At 40.2% G+C, this 26,699-nt stretch overlaps 1 protein-coding gene and 1 long non-coding RNA gene across 3 annotated transcripts in view; one reads left to right on the top strand and one right to left on the bottom strand.

Moving 5' to 3' along the window:
* LOC134288220 (uncharacterized) overlaps positions 1–26,699 on the bottom strand; it is an 837,108-nt gene that overhangs the window by 614,301 nt on the left and 196,108 nt on the right. The window lies entirely within an intron of this gene.
* On the top strand, positions 4,656–5,143 carry LOC134287176 (uncharacterized). The gene is made up of 3 exons (XR_009997093.1): positions 4,656–4,791; positions 4,850–4,928; positions 4,996–5,143. It is a non-coding gene; the product is annotated as an uncharacterized LOC134287176 (long non-coding RNA).

Below are 26,699 nucleotides of genomic sequence, written 5' to 3'. Positions count from 1 at the left end.
ATAATAATTAAATTAAATTAATTCAATATAAGAGCGGGCGCGCTCGACTTTTCTCGTTTCAATTTAGGAATGCAGCAGCTTAGCTTGTCGCAGCACCATGTCGGTTGGTCGATATATTTGCGCAGCCAGAGAGCTGTGACAGGCCGATTCTGGTAATGACCTGCGGCCTCCGAGTGGCAGAACTTGATAATTGATCCCGATTTTGTCAACGTGCCACGAATTGGCACGTTTCGATTGCGCCGCGTTCTCTCCCGGTTTGCCTTCAAATTGATCACGAATTGGTTCAGCGACGACCGACGACGAAGGGCGCGGTGTGGCGCAAAGTCGCGCGTGAAAATACGCGAGAGTTCGCGCCATTCACGCCGCGGTGGAGATCCTGCTGGCGGCTGTCGGTCGGCGCGCGAGAAAACAATTAGTAGCTTGTACTAGACGTGCTACTATTGCAAGTCCTTTTATGGGATTCGGAAACTTTCGATTTCGATTGTTGTATGCGGACCGACGACGGGAGGAAAGCTGTTGGAATTTGTCACTCGGAGGAAATGGTAGGTATTTCTGTTGAACGTGACCTTTAGTAATGACAGAAATCGTCGATGAGGACATGAATTCAACCACTTGAAGATATGTAAAATGTTAAGAAATAATTAGATTGCACTATTGTATGACAGGGTTCGTAGCATCTACAATACAGTAAAGATGCAAATCATAAGTTTCGCGAGTGAGCAAAGAGCTTTTCATACCAAGTTTTGCGATTTTGTTCCATTTTGATCTCCAAATCTGTGAAAAAAAAAGTTTTCGCATTCATACAACAGAAATGGCTAAAATCGTTTTTCAATTTTTATATTTTATTAGTTTGTAAAATTCCGAACTTTATTGATTAAAAAGATAGAAAATATATTAACTAGTTAACGATTAACTCGAAAAAAAATCTTATTAACTGAAAAATTTTTAACAGAATTGTTGGATGTTTTTCAATATTCAAATACAGATACAATTATTGGAGAATTTTTCTGATTTTCTACAACAAAATTAATTATCAAAAAATATTTTAAGCGTTGTTACATTTTTGTTCAAGAGGTAATAAACTGGTCGGAATTGGCGCAAAATTTGATGTTACACTCTATAACATTATTACATTATAAAAATGATGCAAATTTTCACCTCACGAATGCTCAATCAACTTATCAATTGTATTTTTATCGCTTGCGATTGAACTGTACTCTGCTCAGCGATTACCAGAGGCAAAGAAGTGGCAAAACGAACATGATGTAACTCACAAACGATTTTCACACATCTGTCAGTGCCGCTACATGCGCACCCGAACAGCCGAACAACACCGAATGGGTTGATTTTAGAAGCTACACTCAGGAAAATAAACCTAAGATTATGTCTAACTTATGAAATAGCCTTTAAACAATTCATAACGGTCAGAACGATTTTCATAAGATCGGTCTACGACGCAGAATCAACTCACAGTTTGGCTTTTATACAAATTTAGCAACACGATATTCTCAAGCGCCGATAGCCGCGTGGGTTGGGCACGAGCTCAGTGATCTCGACGTTCATGGATCGATGCCAGTCTGCATCACTTTGTGATTTTTCTGCTCTTTTCATAAGTTTATCTTATGTAATTAGGTCATAATAAGCATGTTCAATTTTCATAAGGTATTATTATGGCATCCATACTTTACATTTATGGCTAAATTTCATAAGGTATTTTGATGAAATTCGGTATAGTTTACTTCGCTGAGTGTACGACACGAACGCTCGACACGCAGACATAAGCAACATTCGCATGTACCGACACCACACCAATAACGTTTCCAGCCTACGATGCTTCGCGATAAGTTGAACGAAAAGCATCGAAAGGGATGAAACGACAGGCTTGCCTGGAACGCAACAGCTCAACGGCGAAAAGGAGCAACCAACAATGCTGATCAGCGTCGAGTCTGTTCGTGTGCTATTCGTACGGGTGGTTGATAAAGCGAGCAAGGATGAAAACGTACATCGTATTTGTTGAACTGAGAAGATTCTCTTTTGAATTTCTTAGTCAAGCTATTGAAGTTATTTCTGTTTTAACCCCGAAATCAATTTTAAAATTTTGGATAGAATGGCAAGATTTCGGAAATAATTGCTTCTTGGTGATTCTGAAATCTTTTTTGTGGAATTTGCAAACATACGTCTACCGGAAATTTTGGAGAAACATTTGGTTGAATTTTGTAGTCAAATTTTACATGCACTGATCCCACACGTATGAATCATCTAAGGGATTTTGCAACATAAAATATCAATACAGAAGAAAATAATTCATATTTTTTCAATGTAGTCAAAACCAAATAGTAGGGTTATGTCTATACTTCAAATTCACGAACACTTTGCTCGTTTAATATAATGAAAAATGTTAAAATTTTGTCTTTCTAGAAGAATGCGGGAAACCGCAATTTTTGAATCAGCAGAGACACTATCGTCAAATTTTTTCGCAAATTTCGTATAGCTCATGACACTATACGTCTCTATGGCTGTAGAACCACCATCCTAGAACACATGAGTGAAAAAAGAAATCCAAAAATCTGAATCGATTCCAGCACTTCAGAGGATGTAATCTACTTTAAAGACAAAAAAAAACTCCAACTTGGCATATACTGATACATTCTATAAGCATGCGCCTGAAAACTTCGTTCACGCTAAAAGGTATCGTAAAACTGGCATCGAAGAGTTTTTAAGGTTTTTCATAGTCAATTATTGATTATCAGGGTCCAGCAACGTTTTCAAATCGTTGCTTGCTACTCTCCTATGGTGGTATCAAGCATCACCTCTTTGTAGCGTAACATAAAGTCCGAATGAATAAGACGGTGACTTCATCAGAAACCTCTTTTAGGTTTTAGTTGTGGCCACCAACATTCTTTCAAAAGCTGTTTTATTCTATCTCATCACACATTTTAAAATCAGCGTAACCCCAGAATATGAAAAAATGTGCTTCGGTCAATGATTGTTCTTGATACGCCCTCCACCAAGTTTTCGGCTGCGATAACAACGTACGAAATGGTATCGAATCGGTTGATGGTCATTCAGGTTTAGAATGCTAAACATCTTTTACAAAAAAAAAAGTTTCAAATGAATTCGGCTCCGTTATGCCAAATGGCGCATGAGCCTCAAATAAATGATTAAGTAAAAAAAAAAATAAAAAAAATCTCCTACAAAAACTGTTGAAAATAAAAAAAAGGCAAAATGTCAGCTGGGTTTTTGCCCGTGTTTTTCCTACATTTTATGAATCAGGTGTTTTGCTCAATTTTTTAGGCGAAGTAACTATTTCACAGCACTTTTCCTTCAAAAACACGCTGATTCAACATGATAGAGTTAGTTGAAACTTAATTTTTCCTTGAAAAGTCGTTTAGAAACGTCATAATTGTCAGTACCTATGTTTCTTATTGACAACATTCACACGTCTTGCAAAAGCGGCTGAAAAAATGTTAACATTGACAGCATAAAAATCACGCCGATAATTTTCGTTGGTTGTCGGGGCCCGTGGCGCAGTGGTCCACACGTTCGCTTCATAAGCGGATGGTCATGGGTTCGAACCCAGCCCCGGCACTTGCAATTTTTCGTCAGCTGCTTTTCCCCCCGAGAGCAGCTGGCACCTGACCCATTAGAGCATATAGCTCTAATGGACCCGAAATTTGGATATTGGCGAACCGCAACTCATAATGGACCCCCAATCCGACTGGAAAAGGAACATCAGCATCATCGTGCTCATCATTCTATCATGGACAGGGTAGAAGAATGAAAGAAGCACAAAGGCAAACCAGTTCAATACAGTAGAATAGAAAAGAATACATTTAGGCGCTGTACAAAGTGGAAGTGCAGCGTCCTATTGGAATCGCTCACGTAGTACCCTAGTGGACAAAAGAGCTGTAAATTAGGTTAAGTGATTAAGAATAAAAAAACAAAAAAATTTCGTTGATGTCGGAAGCAAAATCGGATTCCGCGCTGTAACAACTATTGTGATGTTCGATATACACAAGGATTTACCCTGTAAAAATACTTTTTAGATGTTTTGTGACAGGTTACCGTGCGATTTTGTTATTTAAAGCCAGCTGATTCATAAACTGTGGGTGATTCATCGGTGTGGAGTCACTGTAATCTTGTAAAGAAAATCATTGGTTTGGTAGACTGTGTGTGTTATGTGCGCCGACTCGATCGATCCGCCCTGTGCAGAAGTAGGTAGTTGTCAGTAGCTCTGACAATAAGCTATTTTACGAGACGTTCTACCGGTGGGCCGCTCATTGTTATTGTTTACATTTGATGTTTTTGTTTTCGCGAAAAGTAGCATAACATGTGGTGAGCGCAAATCAGAGTTTTGCTGGCAGAGATGTTTCGGTTTCTAATGTGGCATGTTCCAAACCCCGAGCTGCATTATGTCACTAGCCGATGAAAAAAAACATCCTCACGGTCTACGGGTATTAATTATAGTGGGCGGATTGACGCATTTTTGCAAATAAATGAACCTCGTTTATTGGATGGGCCTGTATCACATGTTATGCTAGCGAAAATGTAAATAAATGGGCCCACCGGTTGGACTTCAAAACTGGTAAACATTCAAAAAACAGCTGTTTTGAAACGTCTCATAAAATGCCTTATAGAAAAACGATTGTGAGACTGGAGAACGTGGTTTAGCTAGGTAGAATGAGTCGGTGAATTGTTGATATCGAACAAATGAATTCGTTAATTATCCTAGATTAAGATCGCTATTGAACAAATATTTATTATTATAATTTGTTATTCTATATAAATAAGGTAAGGAACATGCTGTTGAATTGAAATATGTTCTAATTTAAACTAAATCCTACCACAGACTATACTCACACGAAGCTATCCAGACAGTAGCTGGTGGCTTCTATCGGCAGGTTTCTAACAATACACGTTATTGCCTGGTAAGGATTCATAAATTTCTAAATCCAATAATAATTATATCATAAATGTGTTTATCTCCATAATTAGCACACTTGAGTGGATTATTATCTAAACGCGAATTGAGGAAAGGTGAAGAAAGAAGGAGAAGAAATACTAAATGTAAGAAAACGGGGTAAACACACACATTGTAAACCAACTAACATAACGTCTATATTTGCAGGGAATTTTTATGCGATCAAATACAAACGTATTAAAAACCAGAAACATCGTCTTCTCCTTGTCGGTTGCGGACACACGTAACAGTGTGTGTCGTAAGAAATCAAAATAAAAAACAGTTAAGACTTCCAGGAGCTTTTTATGGTTACATTCTTAGATAAATCCATAGAAAAACTTCAAAAACTCTGGATAGAATGTTAATCATAAGAAATTTCTAGCGATTTTTTAAACATGCAAGAATTTCTTGATTCATTATGGATACATTTCAGAATTACGGAATTGACGAAATTCCTGAATCAGTTATTACTACTTGCGATTGTTTTGCTAAAACTATGATTTTCGATCGGGGCACCCGTTGAGAGAGGCACAGTTATTAAAGGGTTTCTTGGTAGAATTTTTAGAGATTTTTATTATTGAAAATACTTGACAAAATTGTTGGAGATTTTGAAATCCTTAGACTAAGAACATTTTGCTGAAATATCCATCCAATCCTGATTTCCAAGAATGTGGTGTGACCAAAAACTCTTATCATAAATGATCCAATGAATTTATACTTTCGAAGTATCTCTTGCTTAATGTTCAGAACATTTCATAAATATCGCCATAAGGAATAAAATTTAGTGGTGATTCAATCAAAAAAATTCACTAGAATTACTCCATTTGTATCTTAACAAAACCAAGTTTCTGCAGAAAGTAATCCATGTATGTCTCAAAAAGTTTCTGAAAATTTTCTTGCCGTTCTCTCAAATGATCTTTTGGGAATTCAGGATTTCTACCATAATGTTGATTATAAATTACTTCAAACGATTCGTCAAACTGCTGTTTTTTTTCTCGTTAAATAGTAGACAGACACCCTGATTGATAAGCAGTCGAAGAATTATTGATCCAAAACTTTTTTTATTACAATTAAAAGACAACTAGCCTGTTTGCAACATGTTTAAACTCTTGTTTAATGCAGAATTAGATATACAAAGTCATGGATTAGTAATTAAAAATCAATTTATTAATTGATCAATTGATTTTCTCTTAAAAATTCTGGCTTTTAATGAGTTGGAGTCATCAAAGCTATATGTTTTGTACTGGCGCGGATTTGATGACCTCGGCGCGTATTTCAAATGGCCTGGAGCGGATTTTGCGGTTTTCAAATCGACACTTTTGTAACAGCCCTGAACGTATTCGTTGTCGAAAGCGAATCGCATCATTTTTCGAATGGTTTTACAAAATAGCAAGCTTGCATTATAATAAAATGTTATTAAGTAATGTTGTATTAAGTAACAAGAAAATGACCGGAAGCAGATGTTTATCCTAGAACAAAATTTTAACTCAAAATCTGTGTAAAACCTGTAAACACCTTGGTAAAAACCAAATACGTTGCTCACTGCTTCCATCTGTACAACGAATTGCAACAGTAATTGCTTTCTAACAGAAATAATTTGCAAAAAATAGAAATTATTTGCGTTTGTCATTTGTACTCAAGCGTGATGACTACGATCGTTACGCCATCTTTAAGGACAAGGTATTTGGAATACATAGCTAAAATTTTCTAGAGCACCGTTTTTTGAACCGTTGAACGGATTTGGATGAAAATGCATCTCGCCAATTGTTCAGTGGTTGTCAACAGCGTGATGCCTTTCAATCCAAATCCGTTCAACGGTTCTAAAAAACGATGCTCTAGAAATTTTGAACAATGTACTCCAAATACCTTGTCCTTAAATGGTTGCCAGCTTGATTTTCTTGTTGAAATGGCTGTTGAAAGGGTTTACACACAAATGTTAGCATGAACGTCTGTTATCTGTGATAATAATCATCTTCACCGCAGCTCGCATTACACTCTTCCTAAGAATCTTATGGTCGGAACTGCATAGCGTCGCAAAGAAAATCAATTATTTAAGTAATAAATCCTAACCCACCGCCCACCATTCGGTACTTATTCCACAGTCACATCCTACCACACCCAGTAGAATGCCGGCGTCACTGACGTAGTCCGCAAAGAATACGTCTCATAAATTATGACAAATTCAGGAAGGCAGAAACGCGCGACACAACACTAACATCGGACGGTGCGACAATATCCCAGCACCAGCCAGTATGTGCCTATACCTACCTCTACCTAGTTGAATGGCAAATTAAAACAAAATGTGTTTCGCTTCCTCAGGGTTGCCACCCGACCGAACCGCAACAGCTCTTCCTTCGTCGTCATCGTTGTTGTCGTGCAGAAAATCAAAACCACCTTTCTTTGAAGCCGCGTTCCGCCTAACCGGAGGATCTACAGCGCTGGCTGGCTGGCTGGATGGCCGAAGCCTTACGCCAGGGTTTCTCAAATCAGGGTTTACAAATTCGGTAGTTATCTCCTCCAAGGGCTCATTCAAATATTACGTAACGCAAAATTTGACAATTTTAGACCCCCTCCCTCCCCCACGTAACAAGTTTTGTATGGGAATTTTTGAAATTTTGTGTGAAGCGTAACACAGAGCTAGACCCCCTCCCTCCCCCCTTGGCGTTACGTAATATTTGAACGAACCCCAAACAATACAACTACCCAGCCGGGGACCGTGGCGTAGTTGGTCACACGTTCACTTCATATGCGGATGGTCATGGGTTTGATTCCCAGCCCCGGCACTTGCAATTTTTCGTCAGTTGCTCTTCCCCTGAGAGCAACTGGCACTGACCCTGACCCACTTCTGAGCCCCGTGGCTCAAACGGACCCGGATACCTGAACATCGGCGAACTGCTACTCATAATGGACCCCCAATCGGACTGGAAAGGAACAACGGCCATCCATCATCCTTGTGCTCATCCTTCTACCATGTAGGTTAGGCCTGTCCAGCTTTTCAAAAATGTTCTCTGATTCTCAAGTCCGCCCCCATATTTTGATTGGCATCCTAAAAGAAGTAACTGGTCAAAATTTCAGCCAAATCCGTTGAAATTAAGAGGTGCATCAAATCAATTTTGTGTTTTTCGGCTATTTTTGAACTTCAAAAAATCATAACTACTCTAAAACATGTCAAAACTTAATTCTTTCGGCAGAAATTGAAAGCTATACTTGTCTGCTACAACTTCTCCGAACAACGTGTGCCAATAAAATTGAAGGAAACATGTGTAATTATCACATTTGTAATCAGAAAAACCTTAAAAAGTTGATTTTTTGATAGATTTCGTTCTGGAACACCCTAATATGCTTAATAAGTTGGATTTTTCAAAACGACATTATATTCTCCAATGTTTTTTCGTTATTTGCTTCTTTGACACCAATGCTGTAGGAGTTGAGCAAAAATTACTAAAATTCGTGAAAGTCAAATGTGGCCTAAAAACTAGCTTTTTGGAGGCAATCACGTTGTAGGTATATAGTAGAAAAGTGAAAGCAGCAGAAAGGCAAACAGTCCGATAAAGTAGAATAGAATATACATCTAGACGCTGTACAAAATGTAAATGCAGCTGTCAATTGAAATCGCTCACGTAGTGCCCTAATGGACAATAGAGCTGTAATTAGGTTAAGTGATAAAGAATAAAAAAACACAACTACTTAAGAAATCAACAAGCATTAAAAATAAAATTCATTCAGCATCATTGTCGTAAAGGCGGCAAAACGTTCAATGTTAGTTTTTGGGACGTACATATTTGACTTTCCAGAATTTTAATATTTTTTTACTCAAATCCAACAGCATTGATGTCAAAGAAGCAAATAACCATAAAACAATAGATAATATGATGCCGTTTTAGGATATCCAGATTAATACGTACATTGTGTGTAGCAGAGAAAATTCAACTTTTTAAGGTTTTTCAGATTACAAATGGTCGGCGTTAAGTCAGACCAGAACACTCCTTTGATTTTATTGGTATGCGTTATTCGGAGAACTTGTAACAGACAAGTATATCTTTCAATTTGTGGAAAAGGATTATTTTTTTACAAGTTTTAGTGTAGTTATGATTTTTTGAAATTTGAAAATAGTCATAAACACAGAATAGATTTTGATGTACCTGTTAATTTTAATGGATTTGGCTGAAATTCTGACCAGTTATTTTTTTTATGCCAATCAAAAAATGGGAATGGACTTGAAAACCCCAAATTAATCCACCTAGTGGTGATAGTGCCTTTCTCGTCGAATATATTCTCACAATCTTTCCGTCGACGTAAAGGGCGAACACGATGAAATTGTCACACAGAAAATATTGTATAACTTTTGATTGCGTTCGTCAAAATAGCTATTTTTTACCATGAATAGTATATTGTGTGTAGCTAATACCATAAAATTTTCATTAAAATCGGTTGAGTAATGGCGGAGATATCGTTGAAACAAGGAAATTGCCACTTGAGAATCTTGTACAAACAAACATTTTAGAAAATATCACTTTTTTGCCGTTTCAACGCTGGCGCCAAAAATACTGAACCGATTTCAATGAACATTTTTTTGTGCGTAAAGTATGTATGTAGAAGTAGTTTGTCAAAATTTCATTCAATTTGATCATACCGTTAAAAAGTTATAGCCATATATGTCGCACTATGTCACAATAAGCAGATGTGGTTTTTGGTATAGTGAAATTCAAACTGCTCTTACTTTGAAAGTACTCAACAAAAATGGCTGAAATTTTCACTGTAAACAGTTTAACACAACAAGTTTACACTGTCAAAGTTTTATAAAAATCGGGACAGTGTTACCAGTTCTACAGTCAAAATAGTGCACGCGAAACTAAAAATGGTCAAAAAGTACCTAAAATTTACCATGAAGCGATTTGAGTTTTGGATATTTACTAGAAAAAGTACTGAACCGATTTCGATCAAATTTTTACCACTTGATTGATACTATGTTAAGAATATCGAGTGAAATTTTTAAACGTTTTGATGGTGTAAAAAAAAAGTTATAGCCTAAGTAATTTTTTGAAATGGGTGTACAAGTTTTCTGAAATCTCTTTTTATGATATCGACAATATATGCGCCAATACTCAACCGATTTTAATGAAAATTTTATGGTATTAGCTACACATAATATACTATTCATGGTAAAAAAATAAGCTATTTTGACGAACGCAATCAAAAGTTTTACAATATTTTCTGTGTGGCAATTTCATCGTGTTCGCCTCTAAGTCAAATAAATTTAAGTAAACTTACTTTCAAAATGCAAAACACCCATAAAATCATCTTAATCTTAGCTACAGGGCCACGTTTGCTTAGGGGGTGCGTATTACCCCACCTTCCCCTGTGCGTTATTCGGAGAACTTGTAACAGACAAGTATATCTTTCAATTTGTGGAAAAGAATTAATTTTTGACAAGCTTTAGTGTAGTTATGATATTTTGAAATTCGAAAATAGTCATAAACACAAAATAGATTTGATGCACCTCTTAATTTTAATGGATTTGGCTGAAATATTGACCAGTTATTTCTTTTTGGATACCAATAAAAAATGGGAATGGACTTGAAAAAACGAGAACATTAAAAAAAAAAGTGGACAGGCCTGGTACACATCGTTATAGGGAATCAGAAGGCCGGCTCCAGAGGCACGTTATCCTCCATTTGGGACATTTGTGCCATCACCATACATATAAGCCTATTTCATCATTTACCTGAGGGAGCATGGAACAAAAGATGGCAATTAGGAAAGGGAAAGGGGAAGGTGATGAAATAGGAAGGAGTACCCTAGAAGAGGGAATGAGCGCATAAGCGCAACGAGAGCTCATAGCCCATACCACAACGGGTTTAATCAGTGCCCTGAAAAGGACACTGTAAAACGCATAAGCGTAAAGAGAGCCTATAGCTCATTGGAGGTAGCTTGTGACGTCATGCGACTTTCAGTATAACATTGAAAGGCACGGCATCGATAGCTTCCTCAATATTCAAGAAATCACCCAAGCAAAAACTACGTTCGAGCGAGTATTTTCTTGAAAACGTATACAACTTCGTGTAAAAGAGTCACTGTGGACATCCCAAATTGGGAGGCATGTGAGTTCACATGAATAGCCATGTCAGCCAGACGAACATCACAGATGTGGTAATCGACAATGCGTTTCAAGCATTTCAGAAAGAACGAGGTAATCAGGAACTCATTCCTTCTTTATACAACGCACGTACCCTTTCGAGATAAAACAATGGAGTAATTTCAAGCCATGAAAATACCCTATAGAGAACTACAAGAGTTCAAAACATGTTTGAAATACTCAAATCCCTCTGGAGAAAAATAAGACAAAACACCATTTGCTCCTGGAGATTTGAAGTAAGCAGAGCGTTTTAGTGCACACTAAGTCAATTATATAGCTATAATTCTCTGGCGGAAGCTAGAGATTCGTGACTATACAAAAGACTGGTTTATCCGAAGATATTTTGAACTTGAACAGATCAGAGTTCCATTCAGGAATACCTCTTGCGGTCCGCACAGACCGCAGAGGACAAGCTTCTTTCATAGTTATGGTATACCACAATGGAGGGCGTTGTAGGTACAAAACCACAATGAAACTCTCTTGGAGTAGCAATGGAAGCGAGTTATCTATAAAATGTGCTCGCAATCAATTAGTACAGGTTCCCTAGTTTATTGAGCAGGGACGCATGAATACGCAAATTTTGCGAAGGAACATTAAAAAGTGCAAAGAAAGACAAATGGAGACTCCTCATCTGACACATGCCATTCAGTCAACTCATGACAAATTCTGCTAATGCAGAGTTGGGTTAGGTGCAATTCTATGTTAAGTTATCCATGAACTGTACTATGTACCTAAGTAATCCATCAAACTGATGCATCTCAAAGTAATGTTTGAGCTATTTCAGATAATGTAACCATCGAAGCAATACTGCCAAATATCAGCGAAAAGATGCTGAATACAAGAGCTTGCTTGAAGGCATCCATAAGGAAAGGTTGAAACATACTAAGATATAGCATGTTCGAAGCACGGCACTTCATTTATAATGCAAGAAGCAAAACTGGGTTCACAAGGTAAACTATACAGAAGTTACCCTACGAAAATGAACTTTTTGAAGTAGAGCCACTTGGGCTACGCACGCTTTTTACGCTGAAAATTGATCTGAGGTTTCCTAGCCGTAGCCACTACCCAAACTAGACAGGGTTACACTCTTCACAATCATTGCACAAAAAGGAAACATCAATGGCAAACCAAATCGGTGTCAATTGAAAACCGCCATTGGCGAACCCATATAGGTAGTAATGTAAGCTAATTTACAACATTTGAATAATCCCGCCCTTATTTAGCCTCAAATTTGAGACTTAAGTAGGGCAACTGATTATCTCGGAGAAACGTAAGGTCCACTGCACCATTGCTACGGTTAGCGCAGTAAGGGCGTAATACTGTGGAGCACGCCCTAATTCTACACAGTTTCCGTTTGTGTATTTTTTTTATAATTCATTCCTTGGCACAGTAAGCATAAAGCCGCATAACACCATGAATTAGGGGTCACCTATTTAGTGGACTCTTACCACTGGATCAGGCGGCCCGTAGTGTTATTCTTAGCAAATTGAGACAACCGCTACCGACACTACACAGCTATCTAGACTGATCGGGAAAAGAAGTAAACATTGATGATTAACTTCCAAGCGAGCCCGAACAGCCCTAATAAATTTCATGGATTTGGCTGAAATATTGACCAGTTATTTCTTTTTGGATACCAAACAAAAAATGGGAATGGACTTGAAAAAAGGAGAACATTCAAAAAAAAAAAGTGAACAGGCCTGGCACACATCGGTATAGCGAAAGAGTGAAGGAGACGCGAGTGTGGGATCTGTGATCGGTATCGTCTGCAGTATCTGATTATCTGCCGTAGATCCTTATAAATATGTAAAATGGAACAATTCTTTACAAGTTTGAGAGCCTCTGTTCATAGCCAAGGAGCTTACCAAGTCACTTCATAGATTCCAATGACTCCGAGGGGAGAGAGTAATTTGCGCCGATTTTGTTTCACCGAACAACAAAAACGACGACGGAAGGTAGCAAACGGTTGCGAGAAATGTACGTGTGTCTCCTCAGAAATACCTCTGCAAAGGAACAGAGAAGGAACCGTTTGGGGGCCCGGGTAAAACTATGCCCTAACAACCAATCGAAAAGTGAAGCAAATTTGTTTGCAGTCTAATGGAAGCATTTTTTCCGCACCAGCAAGAGTAGCAGCACTATTTGGCGCCCAGAAGGGCAGGAAGCTTCAAAATAAAGTTCCCGCGCGTGGAAACTAGGGACGACCACCGCGGCCGACCGCTGCCTCCGCCGTGCCGCATAAGTTTCATTCATTATGAATACAGAGGAAAATCGTGACAAAAATCAATTTTCCGTATCTAATCAAGTTAGAGGAGTTAATGTGTAGTTTTTTCGTGTTTTACTTTATATCGATTACACGACCAAGGCGGCACTATGCGGCTGTATTCCCATACAGTAGGGCTGCAGGCTGGTGGTTGGCGTAACGAGACGACGACGACGATATAGCTTTGAACTGGCGGATCACGACGATCGTAATCTGGTGAGCTGCCGCAGAGGAACACCATACAGGACGCAACGAAGCTGACATTCCTTCCAACGACAACAACCCGTGCCCATGCATGTCCAAAGGCGGTGCGAAATCTCTCGCGCTCCGTGTTATAAGAAAGTTGTGCGCAAATTTATCATTCTGTAATTAACAAGACAATAATGTATGACATAAACTGTGACTAATTAACGACTAATCGGGAGCGATAAATATTGCTCCCTGAGTGCACGTAGCTTGATACTTTTGATGCCGCCTGGATGGGGGTCTCTTGAATGCGTGATGGAAGGAAAAAAGGAGACCGAATAGAAAGAACCCTGCTGATGATCTTTTGTACCGAGATTTCTCGGAATTCCTCAAGCTCAAAGAAAGCGAGGAGAATGATCCCCCGGAATCTTGCGCTTCCAACTTCCCCTTGAACTGTTGTTGTATGCACGCGCGAGTTTCAGAACAATACAGAAACCCTTTTTTAAATACGGCCGACCGACCGATGTTCTACCTTAGGGGAATTAGGGGTATAATGATTATCTGCAGTGAAAGTGGTACTTTCATATTTTCTGAGTATAAATAATGCGACAATTCTATTCAGCATTAGAAATGTCACTGATTCAGATCCTTACGGGAGTGGGGTTCGATACCTGAACTGAGTGCGAAAAAGAGACTCGGGCAAAAGAGATTCGTTTCTCCCTTGTGGGTAATGTTTTTTTTCGATTCCCATGAATTTCAGTTCGGGGAGCTGCATCAGCAAGCAACATACATACATACATTTATTTGTTCAACATCATTAAGACAAGACATAATCAACAATAGTACGCCACAATACTCGGTTTGTGGCTGCTGCTCTCCATCCTCGGTCGCGCCCAATGCTCGCCAAGTCACGCTCCACCTGGTCCGCCCATCGTGCTCTCTGCGCTCCACGCCTTCTTGTGCCAACCGGATCCGTTGCAAACACCAGCTTTGCAGGGTTGTTGTCCGGCATTCTTGCAACATGCCCTGCCCAACGTATCCTTCCGGCTTTAGCCACCTTCTGGATGCAGGGTTCGCCGTAAAGTGCAGCGAGCTCGTGGTTCATTCTTCTCCGCCACACACCGTTCTCCTGCACACCGCCGAAGATCGTTCTTAGCACGCGTCGCTCGAAAACTCCGAGTGCTTGCAGGTCCTCCTCGAGCATGGTCCATGTCTCGTGCCCGTAGAGGATCACCGGTCTTATTAGCGTTTTGTACATGGTGCATTTGGTGCGTGGGTGAATCTTTTTCGACCGCAGTTTCTTCTGGAGCCCGTAGTAGGCCCGACTTCCGCTGATGATACGCCTCCGAATTTCACGGCTCACGTTGTTGACAGCCGTCAGTAAGGATCCGAGGTAGACGAATTCCTCCACCACCTCGAAAGTATCCCCGTCTATCGTAACATTACTACCCAGACGGATCCGGTCGTGTTCGGTTCCGCCTACCAGCATGTACTTTGTTTTTGAGGCATTCACCACCAGTCCGACCTTTGCTGCTTCGCGTTTCAGGCGGGTGTACAGTTCCCGAGCAGGAACGAATAACTGACGCATAACTGGAGCATACCAAAGTCAGGTATCATACCAAAACCAGGTATTGGTCGGTTGCCCGAGCAGGAGAAAATAGCTGAAGAATAACAAACTCAGGTATGGAAAACCGGATACCTACAACCTGAATAAGGTATTAAGAAGCCCTGCATAAGAGGTAAAATACCTAAAATAATAACTGATGTGTTTCCTGTACATAACACGCGAATAATGACTTCAGGTATGGTAATACCTAAATAATAATCGGTGATTTTTCCATACAAATGGTGATTTTTCCATAATTGAATAATACCTCAATCAGTCCTCAAAACCAAAATAATAACTCGATGTGGTATTCTATCAATACCTACAAAATACCAAAATAAGTTATTTTCAATACCTGGACAACCGATAAATACTTGGTTTTGGTATGATACCTGACTTTGGTATGCTCCAGTTATGTGTCAGTTATTCATTCCTGCTCGGGTGTCCAGGTATTAAAAATAACTTATTTTGGTATTTTGTAGGTATTGATAGAATACCTCAACGAGTTATTATTTTGGTTTTGAGGACTGATTTAGGTATTATTCAATTATGGCAAAATCACTATTTGTATGGAAAAATCACCGATTATTATTTAGGTGTTACCATACCTGAAGTCATTATTCGCGTGTTATGCACAGGAAACACATCAGTTATTATTTTAGGTATTTTACCTCTTATGCAGGGCTTCTTAATACCTCATTCAGGTTGTAGGTATTCGGTTTTCCATACCTGAGTTTGTTATTCTTCAGCTAGTTTCTCCTGCTCGGGTTCTGCCACCGTTCCAAATGTTCTAGCGATAATGTCCATGTCGTCCGCAAAGCACACAAATTGACCGGATTTTGTGAAAATCGTTCCCCGGCTGTTGAGCCCGGCTCGTCGCATCACACCTTCCAGCGCGATGTTGAAGAGTAGACATGAGAGTCCGTCACCTTGTCGCAGTCCCCGGCGAGATACGAATGAACTGGATAGTTCACCCGAAACCCTTACGCAGTTTTGCACACCGTCCATCGTTGCTTTAATCAGTCTAGTCAGCTTCCCAGGAAAACCGTTTTCGTCCATGATTCTCCATAGCTCTGCGCGGTCGGTACTATCGTATGCCGCTTTGAAGTCGATGAACAGGTGGTACGTTGGGACCTGGTATTCACGGCATTTCTGGAGGATTTGCCGTACGGTAAAGATCTGGTCCGTTGTCGACCGGCCGTTGATGAAGCCGGCTTGATAACTTCCCACGAACTCATTTGTTTTAGGTGACAGACGACGGAAGTTGATCTGGGATAGCACTTTGTAGGCAGCATTCAAAATAGTGATCGCCCTGAAGTTCTCACATTCCAAATGGTCGCCTTTCTTGTGAATGGGGCAGATTACCCCTTCCTTCCACTCCTCCGGTAGCTGTTCGGTTTCCCAGATCCTGACTATCAGCCGATGCAGACAGGTGGCCAACTTTTCTGGGCCCATCTTGATGAGTTCAGCTGCGATACCATCCTTACCAGCTGCTTTGTTGGTTTTGAGCTGGTGAATGGCATCCTTAACTTCCCTCAGCGTGGGAGTTGGTTCATTTCCGTCCTCCGCTGCACTGGTGTCGTCGTTTCTTCCGTTGCCGTGGGCTCCCGTGCCTACGTTCTCCACGCCGTTCAGGTGCTGATCGAAGTGCTGCTTCCACCTTTCGATCACCTCACGTCCGTCCGTCAAGAGGCGTCCGTCTTTATCCCTGCATATTTCGGCTCGCGGCACGAAGCCGTTGCGGGATGCGTTGAGCTTCTGATAGAACTTCCGTGTTTCTTGGGAACGGCACAGCAGTTCCATTTCTTCACACTCCGCTTCTTCCAGGCGGCGCTTTTTCTCCCGAAAGAGGCGGGTCTGCTGTTTCCGCTTCTGTTTGTAACGTTCCACGTTCTGTCGAGTCCCTTGCTGCAGCATTACCGCCCTCGCTGCGTTCTTCTCTTCCAAAACCGTTCTGCACTCTTCGTCGAACCATTCGTTACGTCGATTCCGTTCCACGTACCCGATGGTGCTCTCGGCTGCGTCGTTGATGGCTGCTTTCACTGTACTCCAGCAGTCCTCTAGAGGGGCCTCATCGAGCTCGCCCTCGTCTGGCAACGCGGCTTCGAGATTCTGCGCGTATGCTGAGGCGACATCCGGTTGCTTCAGTCGCTCTAGGTTGTACCGTGGCGGTCGCCGGTACCGTACATTGTTGATGACGGAGAGTTTTGGGCGCAGTTTGACCATCACCAGATAGTGGTCGGAGTCGATGTTGGCGCCACGATAGGTCCTGAAGTCGATAATGTCGGAGAAGTGCCGTCCGTCAATCAGAACGTGGTCGATTTGAGATTCCGTCTGCTGTAATGATCTCCAGGTGTAACGATAAGGGAGGCTGTGTTGGAAAAAGGTGCTACGTATGGCCATATTTTTGGAGGCGGCGAAATCAATGAGTCGTAGGCCGTTTTCGTTCGTCTGCTGGTGGGCGCTGAACTTACCAATCGTCGGTCTGAATTCCTCCTCCTGGCCTACCTGAGCGTTCAAATCTCCTATGATGATCTTGACGTCGTGGCTTGGGCAGCGATCGTACTCGCGTTCGAGCTGCGCGTAAAATGCGTCCTTGTCATCATCAGTACTTCCGGAGTGTGGGCTGTGCACGTTTATTATGCTGAAGTTGAAGAATCGGCCCTTGATCCTCAACCTGCACATTCTTTCGTCGATCGGCCACCAACCGATCACGCGCCTCTGCATATCACCCATCACGATGAAAGCTGTTCCCAGCTCGCGTGTGTTGCCGCAGCTCTGGTAGATGGTATGATTACCTCTAAACGTTCGCACCATGGATCCTGTCCAACACACCTGCTGCAGCGCTATGATGCCGAACCCGCGGTCCTTCAGTAGATCGGCGAGTATGCGGGTGCTCCCAATGAAGTTGAGAGATCGGCAGTTCCACGTACCGAGTTTCCAATCGCAAGTCCTTTTTGTTCGCTGGGGTCGTTGCCGTTGGTCTCGGTTCGTATTATTCTGTTGCTGATTTTCCGTTACAATGGTTTTTTACGGCTGGCTCGTAGGGCCTGACACCAACCCCCTACTTTCCGGAGGACTATAGTGCACAGTTGAGCTTAGAGTCCTTCCCTGGCACTCGGACGTAGATCAGCCGCCCCTAACATGGGGATCAGACGCTGTTGTGAGCCGCTCCTCCTGGAGAACAGACGCTCAGGTTTGCCGAAGCAAACCCCCCCTTCCCTATCAGCCTACGACCAGAGTCCCACCGGGGTTGGTTACCCGATCTTCCCTAAGGTTGCTCATAGTTTCCGGCCGGTACCGCGTGGAGGTAGGGATAGGAGTTGCTGGGCAGAGGCTAGTGGATCACAATGGGATCTGAATTGCGCAGCATACCCAGCCTTTACCATGCCAAAGCAACATACATATATAAATCAAATACAAATACAAATACAAATTCAAATATCAAACCGTCAACATGGTAACTTTTCATTATGTCATCCATTATGCCCCATGGTCCCCCTACTTGGCGCATGCCCCTTCCGATCTGCATTCGACCCGGAGCCCGCCGCCGGGATTCACTTCAAAAGAGTGAAAATGAGTTTTTTACCCTTGCTGCTCATTGTTCTGGCCTTATCTTTACAACTGATTTTGCGCAGTTTTGCACCGACTGGACACGACGACCCCGGTGCATGCTGGAACAAATTCTTGGCCAAAGAGCAACATCAACATCGCCGCCGCCGCCGCTGACAGACGCTGGCGCTGCTCCTCGAACGAAAGAGAGACAACGACACTTCACTTACTGACGGACACGGAGTACCCGGACGGTAGCATTGAGCCAGGAGGTCCCTGCCTGGCCAGGTTATGAATGAGCTCGGGTCGGGAGCTAAATATGCAAGCACGCGCATCATCTTAACAACGGGAAAGAAGGGCTACTACCGTCGAGGATCGCCGGCCAACGAATGACGATCGCTTGCCACTCTACACTGAACAGACAGCAGAAGAACCCATCGGGCATCAATATTCAATCACGAAAATTTAATAAATTTTTATGTTTGTTTCACTACCGGATAGGGTCAAAAAGTGACGCCAGGTTCGTTGTATCTCTGCCTGTCAACAAGACATCTCTGAACGGGGCGGAAAGTGTTGCTAGTTTGGAAAAAGTCTGACTTAACACGGCTAGAATTCAGTAACAAATTTTGAAAACGACGTATAATCAATGCTACACCATTGATTATACGTCGTTTTCAAAATGTGTTACTGAATTGAACTAATTCTTCAATTTTCGATTTCCTCATTTTCTCTTCTGTAGTTATCTATCATGTTTTCTTCGTCCTTTATGTCATTAAATTTATCTGACACATTCTACAGTGACGTTACAACGTTTTGACGCATTCGTAGTCAGATTTTCCACTATAACACATGAAAACGATTGTAAACCTCAAAATATTTTTTCATATTCGGATTCCTTGTAAAATTTCTGATATATTTGACCTAATGAACATTTAGTTTGCATTAGAAAAACGTGTTTAAAATGCGAATTTGTAGCGTGACGTTACAACGCGCTAGAATACGACCCTCTCTACCGCGCTACCAACATTTTGAAAAATCTGCTCGGATTTTTATGATATTCTAATTTTTTTTCTACCATTGAAATTTATTGGTTGGTTCTTCAATTCAATGAAATAAAACATATAAATTTCGGATTTGTTTTTGGATAATCGACTTTTACATTTCGTGACGTTACAACGCCCGATCCGTTTCAAACAGGGTTCTGCTCGCGTTGTAACGTCACGAAGATGCACATCATGTTAGAATCAGAATAATCAGCCAAATCTGCCCGAATTTGTGATTTTGTTACTGCATTATCTTCACTGCTTCAAGGGGAACTTTATACTATTGAAAATCCGTTTTGTGATAAATGGCTAGGAGGGCCAAGTTTTTGCTATCAGTAGTATGAACTTTCCTTCATAAAGGTTAATGACAACGACACCCATCTTCGGTTTAGTACCACCCATGTTCTTCTAGTTTTGTCCCAAAGACTAGCGCGCTGATATCCATTACTTCACACCAGGGATTGGCGGCATGCACCGTGCGGTGCGAAAAAAGGGTGTGCTTCACACAATCGCAAGTGCTCGTCTCCCGTTTTGCCGAGAGACAAGAGACGTATGAGTGAGAGCTTTCGTAATTGTGCGAGAGACAATCGCAGCACTAGCTCTACGGCGCAGGGAGTAATGCACGGTGCTTGGGACTGCGCTTGTCTCCAAACAGAAAAAAAACAATTAATAAATTAATTGAAGAGTTTGTGTTTTCGGCAAAGTTGTTAAGCTTGTCAAGGGTTGACAAGTGATGGGTCGTTTGATTCGAAATTTTTGCAATCATGCGTAGTATCAAGCCAAGTGCAAAGTACGGAGACAAGCACCGAGAGAGTGCATCGTGAGAGACAGGAGAGCTCCAGCGCGCGGCAAAGCAAGCGAGCAACACACAACCGATTGCGCGTACTCGTCTCCTTCTAGTTTGTTGTGCTGTCTCGTAGCAGAGTGTGCAGCACGCAAAGAGTTTTGAGTCGCACCCTATCCCTGCTTCACACCGCCAGATATTTAGATTTTTCAGCATATAAGTCATCACGCCGTCGAGATAAACATTTCTTCAATAATCTATGCAATGTCATCTATTCAAGTGAAAATGCTTTAATTTGTTTGCGAGAATTTATTGAATCAAAAGCAGACCAGAGGATCTGCATACCACTTAGGACCCTAAGATCAACTTCTGTGATTTCAGAGACAAATAGACCTAACAATGATAAAAAAATCTTAATTATTTAGAGAGTTGCTGTCTTTGGAAAAGTTGTTTGATAAACCAAAGACTTACAGCTAATTTGCCATTTGACGTGAGATTTCGCCACTGGGCGATGCTAAATAAAAGTTTGTAATAGTTTGCAAATGATTTCCCAAAAAGTTTCCTACAAGTTTTGACTAATTGAGAAACTAGCAGTCAAAATTTGTAAATTTTTGGGCACTTTTTAAAAAGTTCCAACTTTATTTTATAAATTAATATAATGTGCATGGTTTTCAAGGGCGTAGCCAGCTTTTCGTTCAGGGGGGGCGAGCACCCTTACACTGAAAACCACTTTGTAGTAACAAGGAGTTCAAATACTTCATCATTAAAAAAAAAATAAAAGTGAAATAAAAGTGGAATGGTTCAATGGAAGAATCATATTTGATTATAATCATGAGGAATTCCTCAAGATATTGCTTCAGGAATTTCTTAACAAATGCCATCATGAATTTGAATTTATCCAGCAGTTTCTCCAGAAATTTCTTTAATATTTTTTCAGGTTATTTAAATGTAGATATTCCAGCAGAAATTACCTTCGGAAAACTTGCAGTAATTCCGTTGCGAATGCCTTCAGAAATTTCTTCAATAATTCCTCCAGAAGTTTTATTACGAATTTCACCATGCATTCTTTTGAGAATTTCCCCAGTAATTCTTTACAAATATCATTCTTAATTCCATCAGAAATCCGTTTGAGAAGCTTCAGAAAATACTTTAAGAATTTCTCCGGGAATTCTTTCAAAAATTCCAATCAAAAAAAGATTCTTTCAGACTCTAGTTTAATTTAAAAACACTTCACTAATACTTCACTTTTGCAAAAGAAAATAAAAAATGAAAAACTCTTTTAAAGAAAAACTAGAAAGGACGAGCAAATTCCTTTTAATTCTACTACTGTGCTTATCTTCGGACAGATAGGCCTATTTCGTCTGTGACTTACAGACTTCTTCAGTGTCAAGTGCTCGACTCGAAAGATTCCTTTCCTTGAGGAATACCCTAAGAAATTTTTGGAGAAATTTCTTCGAAAAATCCTTTAATGAATTCCTTCGGAATTACCGGAAAAAATCTTTTAAAATTTCTAAAGGAAATTCCTGGAAGAATATCTTTGGAAGTTGCAAGAGGAATGCATTTGGAAATTTTTAAAGGAATCAATTAAAAAATAATTTCAGGAATTTCCTTGAGGAATTCCACCGGTATTCCTTGACAAATTCTTCAGAAATTTCTTGAGGAATTCCTTTATTTCTAAAGCTTTTTGAGAAATTCCATAAGACATTTCTTCGAGAGCTCTTCTACGATTTCCTTTGGAAGATTCTTCGGGAATTCATTGAGAAATTTCTTTGAAATAGATTTAGAATATTCTTTGAGGAACTCCTTCGGAGCGTTCGCGAGGAATTCTTCCGAAAATTCCTTGAGAAAATACCTTCAAAAATTCATGGAGGAATTCATCCGGAAATTTCTGTGAGAATTTTTCCCAAATTCTTGAAGCAATTCTTTCGAAAATATTGAAAAAATTCAACTAAAAGTCTCATGAGATATCCCTTCTGAAATTCCATAAGGAATTTATTTAAAAATCTTTCAAAACTTCCTTGAAAAAATATTTCGGAAATTCCTGAAGAAATGCTTTTTGTGATTTTTTATTTCCTAGAGGAACTCATTCGGAAATTCTTTGAAGAATTCCTTTAAAAATGCCTTGATAAGGAAAATTCGGAAATTGTTAAAGGAGTTCGTTTGAAATTTTTTTTGACATATGTCTCAAATGTCTTATGGAGTACCTTCTTAAATTTCGTGAGAAATGTTTGATAAGTTCGTTGAGGAATTTTTTCGGTTTTTTATAAATCTTTACGAAATTCCTAAACGAATTCCAGCGAAAGATCTTTGAGAAGTTTCTTCGGAAATTCCTCAAGAAATTCCTTCAAAAATGTATTGCGGAACTCCTACGAAAACTTGAGAAACTTCTTCAAACATTCCTTCAGAAACACGTTTGGGGATTATGTGAGAAAAGCCTAAGGAAATTTTTTGAGGACAACCGTCAAAAATTTTTTGGGAAATTCATTCGGAAATTTTTGGAGGTATTTCAAGGCAAATCCATAAAAAAATTTCTTTGGAAATTCCGGGAGGGGTTTCTTTGGAAATTCGTAGAGGAATTCCATCGGAAATTCAAGAGAAAACCCTTTGAAAATTCTTGGAGGAATTCCTACGGAAACTCCTGGACAAAGTCCTCCGGAAACTCATGGAGGAATTCTTCGGGAAAATCCTGGAGGAATTCCCTCGGAAGTTCTTGAAGGAATTCCTTCAAGAATTCGTGGAGGATTTCCTTCGGGAATTCATGGAGAAATTCCGTCAGAAAATCCTTGAGCGATTCCTTCGCGAAAGTTCTGGAGGAATTCCTTTTGAAATTTATGGAGGAACTCCTTCGGAAATTCGTGAAGGAATTCCTGGAGAAATTCTTTCGAAAGTTCCTGGTGGAATTCCTTCGGACATTCATGAATCCTTCGGAAATTCCGGCAGGATATCCTTTGAAAATTCCAGGTGAAATTCCTTTGAAAATCCCTGGAAGCATTCCCCCCGGAAACTACTGCAGGAATTCCCTCGGAAATTCCAGGAGGAATTCCTTCGGAAATCGCTGGAAGATTTCCTATGGAAATTCCTGAAGAAATTCCTTCGGAAATTTATGAAGGAATTCATTCGGAAATTCCAGGAGGAATTCCTTCGGAAATTGCAGAAGGAGTTTCTTTGAAAATTCCTGGAGGACCTGTTTCCAAAATTTCTTGAGGATTTCCTTCGGAAATTTCTGAAGAAACTCATCCGGAATTTCTCAGGAAATTCCTGGAGGAATTCCTTTGAAAATTCGTGGAGGAATTTCTTCAGAAATACGTGAATGAATTCTTTCGGAAAATTTCTGGAGCAATTCCATGAGCAATTCCTTCGGAAATTCATGGAGGAACTCCTTCGGAAAATGCTTTAGGACTTCCTTCGCAAAATTCCTGGAGGAATTCCTTCGAAAATTCATGGAGGAATTCTTTCGGTATTTCCTGGAGGAATTCCTCCGGAAATTCCTCGAGGAATTTCTTCGGAAATTCGTGGAGGGATTCCGTCGGAAAATTTCTAGAGGAATTCCTTTGGAAATTAATGTAGGAATTTCTTCGGACATTCAAGGAGAACATCCTTTAAAAATTCCAAGAGGAATTCCTTTGAAAATTCCTAGAAGAATTTCTTCGGAAATTCTTGAAGGAATTCCTCCGGAAATTCCTCGAGGAATTTCTTCGGAAGAATTCGTAGAGGAATTCCGTCGGAAAATTTTTGGAGGAATTCCTTCGGAAAATTCTTTAGAAATTCCTTGGCAAAATTCCTGGAGGAATTTGTTCGGCAATTCATGGAGGAATTCCTTCGAAAATTCATGGAGGGATTTCTTCGGACATTCATAAAGGAATTCCTTCGGAAATTCCAGGAGGAAATCCTTTGAAAATTCCAAGAGGAATTCCCTTGAAAATTCCTGGAAGAATTCCTTCGAAAATTCCTGGAGGAATTCCTCCGGAAATTCCTAGAGTAATTCCTCCAGAAATTTGTGGAGTAATTTTTCCGAAATTTCCTGGAGGAATTTCTCCGGAAGTTCCTGAAGGATTTCCCTCGGAAAGTCCTGAAGGAATTGCCACGGAAATTCCTGGAGGAATTCTCTTGGAAATACAAGGAGGAATTCATTCGGAAAATCCTGAAGGAATTCCTTCGCAAAATTCCTGGTGGAATTACATCGGAAATTCATGGAGAAATTCCTTTGGAAATCTCCAGAAATTTCCGAAAGAATTTCTCCTAGAATTTCTGAAGGAATTCTTCCTGGAATTTCAAAAAAAAAATCCTTCAGGAATTTCCTAAAGAGTTTCTCCAGGAATTTCCGAAGGAATTTCCAAAGGAATTCCTCCAGTTATTTCCAATAGAAATCCTCCGGGAAATTTTAAAGAAATTCATCCAAGAATTTCCGAAGAAATTCCTCCAGGAATTTCCGAAATAATTGCTCCACGAATTTCAGAAGGAATGCATTCAAGAGATTCCGGAGGGATTTCTCCAGGAATTTCCGAAGAAATTCCCCTAAGAATTTCCGAAAGAATTCCTGCAGGAATTTCCAAAGGAATCCCTCCATGAATCTTCAAACGAATTCGTCCAGCAATTTCCGAAGGAATTTCTCCCGGAATTTCCGAAAGAATTCCTCCAGGAATTTTTGAAGGAATTCCTAAAGGAATTTGTAAAGGAATACCTCCATGAATTTTCGAGGGAATTCCTCTTGGAATTTCCAAAAATAAAATCCAAAAAAACTTTCCGAAAAAAATCTCCAGGAATTTCCAAAGGAATATCTCCAGGAATTTCTGAAGGAATTCCTCCAGGAATCATAAAAAGCATTCCTCTAAGAAGTTTAGAATGATTTTTTCCAGGAATATCCTAAGGAATTCGTCCAAGAATTTTCTCAGGAATTTCTCTATAGGTTTCTGAAAGAATTCCTCCAGAAATTTCCGGAGGTATTCATCCAAGATTTTTCGAGGGAAATTCCCCAAGAAATTTCCGAAGGAATTCCTCCAGAAATTTCCGAAGGAATTCCTTCAGGAATTTCCAAACAAATTCCTTCAGGAATTCCTTCAGGAATTTCCGAAGGAATTCATCCGGGAATTTGCGAAGGGATTCCTCCAAGAATTTTGGAAGGAATTCCTTCTGGATTTTTTTTAGAAATTCCTCCAGGTTTTTTTGAAGGAATTGCTTCAGGAATTTCCGAAGCAATTCCTCCCGGAATTTCCGAAAGAATTCCTCCAGGAATTCCTAAAGAAATTCCTTCTGGAATTTCCGATTGAATTCCTCCAGGAATCTCCAAAGGAATTCGTCTAGCAATTTCCGAAGGAATTCCTCCCGGAATTTCTGAAAAAAATCCTCCAGAAATTTCCGAAAGTATTCATCCAAGATTTTTCGAAGGACCTCGCCAAGGAATTTTCGATGGAATTCCTCCAGTAGTTTCCGAACGAAGTCCTTCAGGAATTTCCGATGGAATTTCTCCAGAAATTTCCGAAGGAATTCTTCCAGGATTTTGCGAAGGGATTCCTCTTAGAATTTTGGAAGGGATTCCTCCAGGAATTTACAATGGAATTTGTCCAGCAATTTCCGATGGAATTCCTTCAGGAATTTCCGAAAGAATTCCTCCAGGAATTCCTAAAGGAATTTCCGAACGAATTCCTCCGGGGATCTCCAAAGGAATTCGTCCAGCAATTTCCGAAGGAATTCCTCCCGAAATTTCTGAAAGAATTCCTCCAGGAATTTTTTGAAGGAATGCCTAATGGAATTTCCGAAGGAATTCCTCCCAGCATTTCCGAAAGAATTCCTTCAGGATTTTCCGAAGGAGTTCTGCTAGGAATTTCCGACGGTACTCTCCAGGAATTTAAAAAAAAATTAAAAAGAATTTCCGAAAAAAAATCGCTAGGAATTTCCGAAGGAATTCCTGCAAGAATTAAAAAAAATAAATCTAAAAGGTATTTCCGAAAAAAATCCTCCACGACTTTCCGAAGGAATTCCTCCAGGACTTTCCGAAGGAATTCTTCCAGGAATTTTCAATGACATTCATCCAGCAATTTCCGAAGGAATTCCTTCAGGAATTCCCAGAAGCATTCCTCCAGGAAGTTTGGAATTATTTTGTCCAGGAGTTTCGTAAGGGATTCACCTAAGGATTTCCTCACGAATTTTTTTGTGGATTTCTGAAAGAATTCCT

This window comes from Aedes albopictus, chromosome 2, assembly GCF_035046485.1.
Source record: "Aedes albopictus strain Foshan chromosome 2, AalbF5, whole genome shotgun sequence".
Lineage (NCBI taxonomy): Eukaryota > Metazoa > Arthropoda > Insecta > Diptera > Culicidae > Aedes > Aedes albopictus.
Note: the sequence above shows the minus strand (reverse complement) of the source record. Positions and strands in the feature narration are given on the sequence as shown.